Source organism: Engystomops pustulosus, chromosome 5 (assembly GCF_040894005.1).
Source record: "Engystomops pustulosus chromosome 5, aEngPut4.maternal, whole genome shotgun sequence".
In the NCBI taxonomy this organism is placed as follows: Eukaryota; Metazoa; Chordata; class Amphibia; order Anura; family Leptodactylidae; genus Engystomops; species Engystomops pustulosus.
The window spans coordinates 101585332-101598793 of NC_092415.1; the positions used below are offsets into that span (position 1 = coordinate 101585332).

General features: G+C 43.7%; 1 long non-coding RNA gene across 1 annotated transcript in view; it reads right to left on the reverse strand.

The window, feature by feature from the left end:
• LOC140134091 (uncharacterized) overlaps positions 1 to 12614 on the reverse strand; it is a 40035-nt gene extending 27421 nt beyond the window's left edge. Inside the window, exons 1-2 of the long non-coding RNA XR_011856081.1 lie at positions 12535 to 12614; positions 10169 to 10688 (exon numbers count right to left, since the gene is read on the reverse strand). This is a non-coding gene — a long non-coding RNA (uncharacterized lncRNA). The remainder of the gene's footprint in view (positions 1 to 10168; positions 10689 to 12534) is intronic.
• Between the last annotated feature and the right edge of the window lie 848 nt (positions 12615 to 13462).

Here is a 13462-nt window from a genome sequence, read left to right on the forward strand (position 1 = left end):
TGGCACCGCTGAACCTGAAGCCAGGCATGGTTGTGTGTGACAACGGCCGTAACCTGGTGGCGGCTCTGCAACTCGGCAGACTGACATATGTGCCATGCCTGGCCCATGTGTTAAATCTGATAGTTCAGCGTTTCCTCAAGACATACCCCAATCTGTCAGATTTGCTCACGAAGGTGCGCCGCATCTGTGCGCATTTCAGGAAGTCCAGCACAGATGCTGCAACTCTCAGGGCAGCGCAGCGCCGCCTCCAACTGCCCGCTCACCGACTGTTGTGCGACGTGCCCACGAGGTGGAATTCAACATTAACCATGTTATCCAGAGTTTACCAGCAGCGCAGAGCGATTGTAGACTGCCAGATGTCAACTTCCACCAGAACTGGTAGTCAGGTCAGTCAGCTTCCTCAAGTCTACAATGAGGAGTGGACGTGGATGTCTGATATCTGTCAGGTGCTGAGTAACTTTGAGGAGTCAACACAGATGGTCAGTGGCGATGCCGCCATCATCAGCCTCACCATCCCGCTGCTTGGCCTGTTGAAAAACTCTCTGATCAGCATGAAGTCGGAAGCTTTGCGCTCGTCACAAGAGACGGGGGAAGAAGATTCCCTTGTTGATAGCCAAAGCACCCTCAGGTCTGTTTCTCAGTGCATATCGGAGGAGGTGGAGGAGGATGAGGAGGAAGAGGAGGAGAATGTTGGCGAGACACAAGAGGGGAGCATTGCTCAGACCTTCACTGTTCAGCGTGTATGGGCAGAAGAAGAGGAGTTGGAGGAGTTGGAGGAGGAGGAAATGGACAGTCAGTAGTCAGTCGGTAGCTCTAGGCACAGCAGCAGTGCCGTCGTTAAGCGACAGCAGGCGGTGCTCAAACTGCTGAGCCTAGGCGATAAAAGGCACACCGCCCAAGAGCTATTACAGGGCATTCCACATCAAAGTTGTTAACTTTGTCGCCACCCTGCTGTGTTATCCACAAAATATACTGGCAAACTTTTATGATTAACCGATATTATTTCAGCGCTTCTTGCGCATCTGTTTATATTCCCCTCACCCGCCATATCCCAAACTTATAAGAACGCTACTACACTTGATCTTATACAAAAGGTTCTTAGAAGTGCTGTTTGGGGAGTAGCCTAGAGACAGGGGCTTGGATTGGCGAAAGCTCGCCTGGCAGCGGAGCGCCAGCTCCATCCCAAGATCCAACTAACATAGTTTTAACTGCAGCACCTTTAATCTACTACTAGTTCACTGCCTCCATACCTGGTCCCCTTATCAAACGAGCTGTGTCAGGCAGAATTTTCAGGTGTTTCACCACATACATAGTGGAACTCGGCGCGTCTGTCGCCGCCATGCTGGAGACCTGCAGTTGCAATCATAGAAGCGCAATATGGATGCCCCATACTGTCGCTCTTAATCATGGAAGTCCTCTCCATGGCTGCCTCCAAATGTCGTCCCCTTATCAAACGAGCTGTGTCAGGCTCATTTTTCGGGTGTTTCACCAGATACGTTATGGAACTTGGTCACTATGTCGCCACCATGCTGTGTTATCGACTAAATATACCGTCAACCTTTTGTTCACAGAGGAAATAATTTCAGCGCTTCTTGCTCACCTCCTTTGGTTCCTCTCTGCCACCCATTGGTTTGAAGCCTGAGTCCATTTAGGGTATGTCGCCATGAGACTCTCTAGCCTGCCACTGCTGCCGCTGCCTCTGCATGCCGTCCCCTATAGTGTCAGGGTCAATTATTGGATGTTTTAGATGCTATCTAGCTTCATTCTGTCACTCTGTCATGGCCATGCTGTTGCCCATAATTTTGGCATAATGGTGCGATTAAGCAGCCTCAGAGGCATCCATTCATGCTGCCCCTGCTGTTTCCTGTCCATTTCCGTGGTGTTTCCATCCTTTTCTGAGGTTCCCAGGTGTTTGGCCAAGCTTCCCTGTGCAGAGCCTTGGTCCCCTTGAAAAATGCTCGAGTCTCCCATTGACTTCAATGGGGCTCGTTATTTGAGACGAGCACTCGAGCATCGAGAAAAGTTCGACTCGAATAACGAGTACCCGAGCATTTTAGTGCTTGCTCATCTCTAATCTTAATCCTAAATCCCACTTTGGACACTGCACACACTTAGGATCAATATACACTCGCCAAAAAGCTCGGAGACTTGCTTTTCTGATTGCTATTAAAGAGGTTATTTGCCACAATACCCTGCTGTGTTCACTGCAACAAGATCTGGTTGCAAACCACCAAACAAACTGACCACAGAAGTATATAAAGGCTGCTAATAAGATAGCCACACCCCACTATTAATTAGGTAACACCTGTGCCTGTACTCAGTGGCGTAACTAGGAGAGGCTGAGCCCCATAGCAGATTTCTGCATGCCCCCCCCCCTTCCCCTTAAAAAAATAGACATATGTAGGCTGCATTCACATAAACGCTATAGCCTGGCAGGCACACATCAGACGCGCTGGAGAGGTGATCGTGGCTCACCCCTACCCTCTCCATAGAGAGCCACATGGTCATTCTTATGGCCATAGATAGAGCACGCTCTATCTCTGTTGCGGCCACGGCTCAGAGATATTGCGGCCACGGCTCAGCATATTGCAGCCAGATATACATCCTTCATACGTTCTTGTGAATGTACCCCTACACTGACTTATTTATACAATTGCACAAATTTATACACTGATATATACACACCTTTATATACTTATATACACACACATAAAGTTCTACACGTGTATAGTTGCACCCATATACATACAAGTATACACACATTTATGCACTAATACAGAGTGTATACAAACTCTCACAGTATATACACTAACCATATATACACATACATGCAGTATAAAATGACCAAATACACATATACTGCATATACATACAGAATATACACACATACAGTATATACAGCATATGCACGCACACATTCAGTATATAGAGCATATATATACATACTATATGCACAGCATATACAAAAACACACATACACACACATATATATATATATATACACACAATAAATACAGCATTTGCATCTATGCATATATAGATATATATACAGTATATACACATACACAGAATATACATATATACACAATATACACAGTATATACATATACACAGAATATACATATATATATATACAATATACACAGTATATACACATACACAGAATATACATATATAAATACAATATACACAGTATATACACATACACAGAATATACATATATATATATATATACAATATACACAGTATATACACATACACGGAATATACATATACATACAATATACATAGTATATACATATACACAGAGTATACATATACAGACTGATAAATACATATGTATTTACTTACCTTTTAGGATGTGTAGGTGACCACCCGGCCGTGGCGTCAGGCGGGTGTTCCGGTGGTTGTTCGGGCAGGAGGGGGGGTATGGTTGTGCGTTCGGGCGGGGGAGGGGGGGGGTGCATTCACCAGGCGGGAGGGCGAGGAGGGTGCGTTCGCCGGAGGGTGAGGGGGTGCGTTTGCTGGGGCAGGAGGGAGACGGGGGTGAGTTCGCTGGGGCGGGAGGGAGAGGGGGGTGCATTCGCTGGGGCGGGGGGCGTGGTCATCAACTGTGCAGGGGGTAGGCGGGCCGCGGTCACCTGTTCCGGCGGACGGGGAAGGGAGGTGGCTAGCGGACGGGCGGTTTCAGGGACTGGGCGATCCAGGAGTGGTGGGTGGGCCAGGAGAGAGGTGGGCGGTAGCCAGAACACAGAGGGAGGGGCCCTCTTGGGCCTCATGGGCCCCGGAGCAGCTGCTACGGCTGCTGCGGCGGTAGTTATGCCACTGCCTGTACTGTCTAGATGAGCAAGGTGAATGCCTCACACACAATATACAGATTATGCAAGTAAAATACCTTCAGATCTAATTGGTTGCAATTAAACCCACACAAATGAATATCAGGAAAAAAAATGAAATGCACTTATCCATTTGTTGTTGGATTACTCTTAAATAGGTTATTTGCTACACTAAGCTGCTGTGTTCACTGCAACAAGATCTGGCTGCAAACTAATTTTGACTATTCTTGACTAACCCGCTAACTCCCTCCTTGATCTCGTTTTTGTACTATGCACTCCACTGAAACTGCTCTTACTAAAGTCTTCAATAATCTCCTCATTGCTAAATCCAAAGGTGACTATTCTCCTGGATCTATCGGGAGGGTTCGATACTGTGGACCACCAGCTCCTCCTTAGGATGCTTCACTCCATTGGCCTAAAGGACACTGCACTCTCTTGGTTTTCTTCCTATCTCTCTGTTCGCTCCTTCAGTGTCTCCTTTTCTGGAACTTTAGGTCCTCTTCTCTTTTCCCTCTATACTGCCCCCATCGGACAAACCATCAGCTGATTTGGTTTCCAGTATCATCTCTATGCTGATGATACCCAGCTTTGAACTTCTGCACGTGAACAAGATGGCGGCTGATGGTCGGTGCAAGCTGCAAAATCTTTATTTATTAAATTATTTTCCTTATAAAGAATGCCTGGACCAATATGCAAGCTCTTTTACATCTTGTGTCACCCCATTCATCCTCATAAAATGTAAGCTCTTGCGAGCAGGGTCCTCACTCCTGTTTTTGTACTTTGTAATGTAATATTACATTTGTATATGTCCCCTGTCATTTGTAAAGCGCTACAGAATTTGATGGCGCTATATAATAAAGATTATTATTATTATTAACCTATTTTTACCACTGTGACAACATGTCAAACAACATCTCTAAAGCAATTATTTTTTATAGGAAATCTTGCTTTTATAATTTTGTTTATGAAAAAGAATTTTGCTTGTAATCCAAGGTATTTCTGGAGGAATTCTAGCTTTGATATAAGAGCACTTTGCATTGCAAGCACATTCCTCATATAAATTATCCATGTAATCCAAAGTTCCACTATATCTGAGAGATTGTTGATTTGATTTACAAAAAAAATCCAGAAAATCTCATTGTATGATTGTTAACCCCTTCCCGACATGCGGTGTTGTAGTATGGTGCCACAGGAAGTGACTTAACGATGGCCTCGTACTAACACGGCGCGTGACAGGTGCTGGCACACGTTCTGAGCCGCCACCGTACAGACTGGGTGTCCGTTGCATATTGCATCACCCGCGACTGGAGGTTCCTCCGATTGAGTGTGTTAACCCTTACACGCCACAGTCAAACATGACCGCGGCATGTAAAGGGCTTTTGACATGGATTGGACGCCCCTGCACCACTTACCGGGGGCGGGGGGGGGAGGGGCTGATTCTCTGCTGGCAGCCCCGTGGACTGCCAGTGCCCCGGGGCTGCGCAATCGATCCCGGGAGTCAGGTTCCTGCTTCCTAGCAGGACCCGGATGTAATACATTGAGCATGTGCAGCATGCTTAGTGTCAGGGCGGCTCCAGGTTTTAGTAGGTATTTGTATAACCTATAAACCCTTTCCTGACAAGCCCTGTAATAGAACTGTGCAGCGGGAAGTTACTCACCAACACGGTTCAGACTGAATGATTGGGTCAAGATGGCGGCTGTTCCTGAAGGCCATCCATCCTGCCCCATGGACCAGAGGGGTTTCGTCGCCCCCTCCCCCCCAGTTCATGATCAGACCAGTCAATAGCATCGATTTTACTTACAACGTCAGTGTCTGTAGACACGGTGATCGGGGCAAGGTGTCAGCTGTTCCTGACAGCCACCAATTTTGCCTTGTGGTCCAGAGGGGTTTCACTGCCCCCCTCTGTTCCTGTGCGCCGCTATTGGCTGGTCGATCTGGACCGGCCAATAGCAGCAATAATCGTCACAATGGGCATCGCTGGGGTGAATAAGAGCAGCACTCGGCGATAATTGTTGCTGTTTATGACTGCACCAATCATCAGTGGTAGGGGCCATGTCCAGTGGCATCATGCTATCTCTCAGATAGCTCCAGTTGACTGAACTGTTCACCCACTGCTGGGTAAGGGTTACCACTTGTATGTGGATAACTTTTATCCCAGCATTCCCGTTTCTGACACCACACAGCACCCTAATGAAAACTAATGGTGCAAAAGCGCTGGCCATGTATATTGTACAGATGATGCTGTACAACTGTTATGAGCTGTTCCAATGTGCAGGTCCTGCCTTTTCATTTCTCCATTTTCAAGAGGCAGATATTAGGAAACTAATATTTGGACAAGAAGGACAGGGCCCCTGTACCCCGAAGATTAGATGTCCCCCGGTTTTGCCAGGACAGCATTTTCCCGGGGAAATCCGCTGCTTCTAAAGGAAGGACTCAGAAAAGAGCCTGTTGCAAAAGAGGAGTTAGGATGGACACTACATACTATGAAGAGACCTGCGACAACTCCAGAGTGACAACATTTTAGTTGGTCCCCTGGTATATTCCGCCTCCTCATATGCAATGCCTTCACAATTCACACCCAACCTTTGTTGCAAATTCATTTAGTTAAAAGGAAATATTGTAACAACTGTTAGGTCAAATTGCCTACTATACCCCTCGGTGATTGCATTGCAGGATGTAGTTTGTAAACTAGGGTCATTTATGTTTTTTTATTTAGATTTTCTATTTCCCCTCCAAGCCTCTGGATTTGTTAGCACATCCATTATAATTTTCCAAGTTCTTAATTTATTATTATTATTTATTTATATTCTAAGTGCTTTATCTTTCCGGAGCCCTGCTGGATTTTCTGGCCTCTCTCACATCAGGAAACATGACTTCCTACTCAGGGAGCTGACATTTCACAGTGGCACAAACTGGGCGTCATATAATGGGCACCACATAACAGGCATCACATAATGGGCACCACATAACAGGCATCACACAATGGGCACTGAACTTTAGCAGAAATAATTGCAATTTCCATCTTGGACTCCCTTGCACATCATATTTGGAAACTACCTGTATGTTCAAAATGCTCATTTCACCACATGTATTACACTACACCACATATTATACCTTGCTAACAATTTGTCATTTTTTGGGTTCCCCTCTGTTTTGGTACCATTAAGACTCTCCAAATGCATCCTGACACATGTGACCAGATGTGGCCACATGTGGCCAGATGGGGAAGCAGACTTATTAATAAGCACTCAGGCGCTTTCTCCTGCCATATTTGCAACTAATAATCCAGCAGCCGACTATTCAAGGGATCTGCAGTGGCTGCAGAAGCTTTGGTGTGGGCTATGGATGTTTGTGATTGTGGGAAGTTTGTTCAAGAGGAGGGAGTGTACACAGCAGGTAACTGTGCTTCCTGTTAAGTGCCTTCTTCAACACCACAGCTTTGGAAGATAGACCAGCAACTTCTGACCCTGTTAAGTTATTTGTGGTGCTGTAAATGGAAATCGAAAATCAAAAATTGGCAAGCATTACCATTAACAGTATTACCAGTGTATACAAGTCTGTTTGCCTAAAAAACATATGTGGCAGGCTCCATAATATCTTTCAAAATCATGAGCTGCTGGAAGTAGACATATGGGCATTATTTCGTGGCCCCCAAAGCCCCTTTTTTTTAACAATTTCCAGATGTAATTAATCTCTGCAGGATTTTCATCAAGCTAATAAAGCATTGACTGGAATAAAATTTAAAAAAAAAATAGATGGAAAGAAGCATCAAAATTTAGTTCAACAGGCAATTTACAAACAATCAATTGTATATGCTTAAAAAATACAGGCCTAAGACTCTTGGGGTATCTTGCCGGACTTGAGGGGGCATGGCCGCTATTATAGGCTGGCTCTCTTGCCACTATATCACACCACCGAACAGTTTCCTGTTGCTGATAGCAACCAATTATAACTCAGCTTTCATTGTTAAAACAGCTTTGGTAAAATGAGGGCAGAACTCAGAACAGGGACAACTAGAACAGTAAGAGTCACCAATACTTCTGTAATATCGCTCATATACAGTCCCCAGGTTACATACAAAATAGGGTCCGGAGGTTTGTTCTTAAGTTGAATTTGTATGTAAGTCGAAACTGTATATTTTATAATTGTAGATCCAGACAAAAAACTTTTGGCCCCAGTGATAATTGGAGTTTAAACATATTTTGCTGTAATGGGACCAATGATTATCAATAAAGCTAGGTACAAGCCTCCTGAGGTTTTTCCTGAGGTTTTTTCTCCCTCCATATATCCCTACAACCAAGTTCTTTAAACATTTTACCAAACATAGTGGTAGATCCTGAGTCATCCAACACCTTATCTACAACTATCTACAACGAAATTCTCCATTACTAATACTGGTAAGTCCCCATATGGCAGAAACATATTGTTGATGCTGGAGAGAAGGTCCAGGGGTGATAACGGAAGGAGATAAAAACCTACCAAGACCATCCAATTTATGTAACATTACAAATAAACATTTCCCTATAATTTACTCTTTTGCCAATCATTATACTAACACCCCTGGAGTAGAAGGAAAAGGTTAAATTATAATAGTTACAAACCCGGGATTTTCTTATGACATAAGTCTAAAGTCTGCCATGTAAATTAACCCACTCAAAAGAAATACTTCATTAAAAAACTATAATTAAAAAGCATTGCCCTTATCGCTAAATGGTTCCATTCCATAGATGCGATGTTAAAATAAAACAGTTTGTAGACTTATAAGTAACTCACCTGATGTGAGTCCAATGATAGTAATAGAACTCCGCATATGCAGATATGACTGGGTTGGGTTGGTAGTGTCAGTGAGGAGGTGGGGCATATATACAGTTTACTGCGGCTCCCTGCATCCATTAGGTGGAGACTGACTGCAGTGTGAGCTCTCATGGCTTAGTCAATAGGCCTGATCAATTTAAATTCTTACCTGGCGAAAAGAGATAAGTCTGGGGAGCTTCTCGGCACCCCCAGAAAAGATTTGCTACAAGCTCCATTACATGGATGTGGTGGAGGACTCAGAATCAAACAGCCTCCTCACAGCTGGGAACCCTTCACAAGACACACAGGTACCCACAATGAGATCCTTCTTGAAAAAAAAAACTTATGAAGGCTATTTTCCCCATTATGAAAGAACTAGCCTACATAAAAATCTGAACTGTACCACATGGTGCAGTGAGTAAAGGAGCTAGGAGCTAACCAGGAGACTGTAATCAATTTCAGCTCCGCTTTAGAGATGGGCTATAAGGTATTGCTCCGGGCAGTCAATAATGCCTATATACTCCTGAAAGACCAGGAGAATAGATGCAGATTGAATAACATAGGATCCAAGGTGATACCAGAGTTGATTACATATGATGAACACCCTAGGCAGCCATAAAGATCTTTACATCTCTGCTAGGACAGAACACATTTCATAAGAATTGAACACATTCACAGAGTACTCTGACCGCTCCCTAAAGAAGATGAACCCCCGGGGGATGTTGTCTGCAGCTTGCTGAACTACCTCGACACAATCCTCCTCCACTCTCGACCAGAGGTGCATAACATCTTCTTTCGGTGTCCATTTCCATTTGGACTCACGTCTTAGAGAGCAGCTAGAAGATGCACAATGATACATCCAGAAGGTTTACCTCTTGTCTGGAAAGTCCTGGACATTGAACCCTTGGATATAGCTTCTTGGTCAGTGGTCCCAGAGCAATATCTAGACCTATCGATGCTCCTGAATTTTGAACTCTGGGCCACTACGATAAAAGAGAAAAATCCCCAAGCGGGAAGAAGTATCCCACATAAAACGTACAGATCTTCTAGCACACTCCATTACATTGTCACCCGCTTAACTTAATCGCTGAACAATCTATTGGGCGATGAGCCTCAGTTATGAAAGGCTGTTTTGTTATTCAGTTTCAATGTTCTTACTATCAGAGATATCCTGCTACCTAGCAGGTATTCTCTGTGAAACATGTGTTCAAGTTGTTGTCACTGTGATGTTTATGATTGTTTTCCCTACAGGTCAGATACCATTCTTGTTGGAGAGCTCCGCAGTCCTGTAAACCTAATTCTCTTCATTAGTCATTCCATTCTTAATCACACAGATACCAAAATACTATGGCTACAGTAAAAGTATTGACGTTCAACGTGAAGGGTCTAAATACACCAGAGAGGAGATTCCTAGTCTTCAACCTATTGTGCTAGTCTCATGCTTTCTTGTAAGAGTTTTAGTAGTAGAACAGTTTCAGATCTCAGTTAAAGGAAGCTATTGAGTTTTTTTAATAGAGACTGCTGCTTATCTACTCACCAATCTTCCCAACAACATTTCAGCTTCAATTAAGCACCTCCACACAAGGCGAGCTTCCGGGTAAACATAAAACCTGCAAGGTCAGGTCACTTGGGATTTCACAACACCTTCCATACAACGACGGCACAGAAGTCTCCACAGTCCATCTAACTCAGCTGGAAAAAAGTCAGCCGATGGGCTGAATACCTGTTTGTGGTGCTTCACTGACTTTCAAAAATTCTGTGCAGGACAATACTCATAGGACAGATCAGGTGGATAGTACACAAGCAGACACATAGCAGTAGGAGTAGGGCATTTCCTTTACAACTCTGTCACATCAGATGGACATCAGGAGCCAGGCACCAGGAACACTTCTCCGTCATGCTTCAGTGCACTCCAGACATTGAGCGCAGGAGGATGTGAGTACAGATCAGCTGAGCAGCACACAGGCAGACATGAAGCGTTAGGAGTGGGGCATTCATTCACAACGTCAATACGTTATCACAAATTCGACATGTCAGCATTTGTTCCGCTGGTACCACTGGAATGGAAGAAAAGGATAGATCTACAGATGAAAGTTGAACAGTAGACATAAGAAGCCAAATAAATATGGCTGCCCTGATTATCCAGGAGAACTAAACTGCAACATGCAAATTTAGGAGCTTGTAGGTAATATTTTTTTCTTTTTTCCTGCCTGGAACTTTAAGATGGGTGGGAAGGTGAACATGGATAACTATTCTATATTTGTATGGATTTATATTAGGCTTGTATATTCAGTAGGAGAGACTTTTTGTAAACATTTTATATCGTCCAATTGATGTTTAATAAAGATTAAAAAACATCTGTAACCACAACAAAAGGCAAAGGTGGATGTGTATACAGGATATAACAATAACAAAGTTTATTAATTCATTAAGTAACTATACATACAGGACAATCAAAAGATTAAAAACACTTAAAAAATACATCCAACGGATGTATACAGCTCCCAAGGGCAAGTGATTCCCAAATACACAGTTACAATACTCAATAATAATTCATGTATAAACAATCAGTAAACAAGGTACATAAAGTGGCCTGTGCAGATAAGGTGCATGAATGAAGTTGTCCCTGAACCTGGACATACAATACCAAAGGTGGTCCCAGAGTAGGAGAGTGACAGGTTAATGTGAACCGGTTGCAGGGGCAGCCAAAAGGGGGAGGAGGGAGTAAGGCAGACCCCACGCGTATCGTCACCCGAACTGGTGACTTCCTCAGGGGTAAGTGTGTGTATAATGTGATGGTCCTGTTTAAATACCCCTCCGGGAGGCCACACCTCTAGATGTAAGGTCCATGATTGGATGCAACAAGTTACCTGGGACGTCAATATGCTTCCAAGGGGGCGGCGTGTGGGCGGTAACTGCCGCGCATGTCACATGACAGGACACAGGGCAGGCCATATGACAGGTAACATGACAGGTCACATGATCGGAATCCGGTTTAATGAGATATAGTCATAACCCTTCTGTCATATACTCGGGAATCCCGATTATGCCGTAAATAAAAAGAAATACAAGTGAGGTGCTTCAAAATAAAGTCGATCTGAAGGCTTCTATCATTATGCGCTAGCGCTGAGTATATATATCCCCTGCTGGTATCGATATATATAAAACGCCGAATTATAATAAGAGGAAGAGAACGTGAAGCCTCAAGTTATTATTTGTATTTATGCTGCCTTCTCATACCTAGACGAATTCCAGATATATACTGTATAGTCAATACTCCATATGGTACGCCGCATTATGAGCCTTCTAAGTTGAGCACTACATATAAGAAAGAGCGGCATGGTGGCTGAGTGAATAGCACCTCTGCCTTACAACACCGTGGGTCCCGGGTTCCTAACCCACGCCTGTGCAGCGCTGCGTAATCTGTGTGCGCCACACAAACAAAGAATTATTATTATTATTATACAAACATAAAACACTATATGAAGGTTGAGGGACAACTTCATTCATGCACCTTATCTGCACAGGCCACTTTATGTACCTTGTTTACTGACTGTTTATACATGAATTATTATTGGATATTGTACCTGTGTGGGGATATTACATTGACCAACTTGGGATAGGGAGTATTTGGGCATCACTTGCCTTTGGTAGCTGTATACATCCGTTGGATGTATTTTTTAAGTGTTTTTAATCTTTTGATTGTCCTGTATGTATAGTTACTTTATGAATTAATAAACTTTGTTATTGTTATATCCTGTATACGCATCCACCTTTGTCTTTTGTTGTGGTTACATATTGCTGATTGGGATGCGTGGATATTATTATGCATAATATTATATAGGTAGTGCCCGCTGCACACCTTTTTGGTATATGATATTTATCTGAAATTGCTGTACGTACCTTAACTTATCACCTTGTTGGGATCATGGAGTTACAGACACGTGAGAATCTGTGGCTCTCGCAGTCTGGCTCAGTGTTTGACAGCGCTGCTGGCATCTCTGTTGGAGATATAAGAATATATCGGAGGAATTAATAGACTTACATAAGTCTTTGACACGCACATGGTGGAATGCTAAAAGTTTAGAGGAATATCTTAGACTGAATATAGCACCTAGGGGGCTTAGGATACAAAAGTTCCCCTCTTGGGAGGTGGACTCTACTTTTCGTGATGTTTGGGAGAAGGACCTACTCCAATGTTCGAATATCTTAATGCATTTATTGCTAACTCATGACAGAGAACGCATTTCGCAAATTAAATCACAAATTTCTGCCCTGGAGGTTAAACTGGTAGGTTTTGAGCAGGAGACTCTGGTCCAACCTTTTCAGCACAAATTGAAGGACATTATAGACAAATTAGGGAAGGAGGTCATTCAAGGTAAAAAAGAAAAATGTTGAGGGATAAAAAGGACTTTGATAAGTCGAAGGCCTACAAATGGATACACAAGGGCAACAACAGACACATGGCTCCATCTAAGCCCAGGCACACTCCGTCACAGAATACTAGCAGTAGTGATTATTTTTTATCCTCAGAAGTCAGCGAGTCAGAAGGCAGACCAGACGGGGGAGGCATGGAACGCGCAAAAACAACAAGAAAAGGGCACCCCGGCACAGGGATTGGTCCCCCACACACAAGAGGGGTATCAGGCAGAACAAGAACTAGGACATACTGAGATAACAACACCAGTCCGGGATGGCGGTGGAGAATTTCAAATCATCAACTTATCTGACCATCAATTGGATCAGGCTGAATTATCGGTATTAAGTAAGGGTCTTACTTTTTCTCCCACCAGTCGTCTCGATAAGTTCGAACTACTTAAAGATGTCTATC